The following is a 1499-nucleotide window of genomic DNA, read 5'->3' on the forward strand; positions in this document are numbered from 1 at the left end:
TGATTTTCTTAATCAGATTTTTGAGATAAATTTCTTAAGCCGAGGTTTGATTATGGATTATTGAACCAAAGTCAGGCAGTCCGTTTTTGAATCCGAATTTATCGGATAAGGTTCGGTACTTATAACAATTGTGTAAACTAGTGAATAAGAAATAAGAATACAGAAATTTATTATTATTATATTATTATTATTATTATATTATTATTAACTTTCCGGGTTATGTTAAAATATTTTATGTTAGAAATATCAAAAAGGGACGTTCTTTAATGTGGATCAACGCACAACATCTTCACATTAAGAAAGCACTTACCTGTCTTTATTTTTTTTTCAGGACCTTCGCGGTTACGGTAACATCAGAGCCCCCAAGTCCTTTCGTGACGGAAAATTCCACGGGCTAGACCTTCGGGCAAGGCCGCAGCCGCGTTTTACTGTACGTGGCCGAGAAACGAGGCTCGCGAGGCCAAGAATCCTACGGACTGGACCTTCGGGCGAGGCCGCAGCTAGATTCTGTCATGGTTGATCGGCTAAAAGCAAGTTTGATTAGTCAAAGTTAGAAGGATCTGCCGTTCCGACTTTGATGTGGGATTAATGGGGCAAGTGAGAGGATTTTTCGTCTCACCGTCGGGAATACGAAGGGTCTGCCACTTAGCGGTATGGTATCAGGATATCAGCTTATTGGGAAATCTTCGTCGCAATTTTGTCATAACAGGTTGGGCTTTGTGAGGAGCTGCACCATCTTGCTGAAACCAAACAGAGTTGAAAGAAATTCTCCTTCGGCGTAATTCTGGACTCTCAACATGCTCAAGTTACAGCCTCCAGCGTGATGAAACTGCACACCACACTGTGACACAAAGTGGATTTTGTATGGCAGCAGTTGCAGCAGCGTTTGTTTCCTCCTTGTTATCCATTTTTGTTAAATGTAAAAGTCAACAAGAAAGGAAGTTATCTTCGGCAATGTTTGTATACCCTTGCAGTTATAAAAATAAATTATTGATTATTATTATTAAATTAAAATTAAATTCTTAAAAAAAATATATATATTCCCAATATTATATGTCAAAAAGCCCCAAAGCTATAATTTGTTTCATATTTCTTCCCACCAATTATCTGATCGTTCCTCTGACAGCTATATGGTACAGTCGTCCGATTTCAATAAAATTTAATTCGAAATTCAGAACTAATTAAAATTGTTATTTTTAAGCTTATAAGGTTATAGTTAAAAAAAAAACAAAGATATAATTTTTATTTTATTGTTTCTGACTAATTTTACGATCATTCCTATGGCAGCTATATGATGAGTCCTATTTGATAAAAGTCCTATTTTAATAAAATTAAATTTGAAATTCAAAACCAAATAAAACATGTTATTTCTAAACGTAGGAATCTGTTAAAGAACACCAAAGACATAATTTTTCATTATTATTATACCACTAATTTTCCGATTGTTCTTATGGGAGTTATATAATATAGTCGTCCGATTTTGATAAAATTTAATTAAA

The sequence above is a fragment of the Drosophila biarmipes genome, unplaced genomic scaffold (genome assembly GCF_025231255.1).
Source record: "Drosophila biarmipes strain raj3 unplaced genomic scaffold, RU_DBia_V1.1 ptg000009l, whole genome shotgun sequence".
Taxonomy (NCBI): Eukaryota; Metazoa; Arthropoda; class Insecta; order Diptera; family Drosophilidae; genus Drosophila; species Drosophila biarmipes.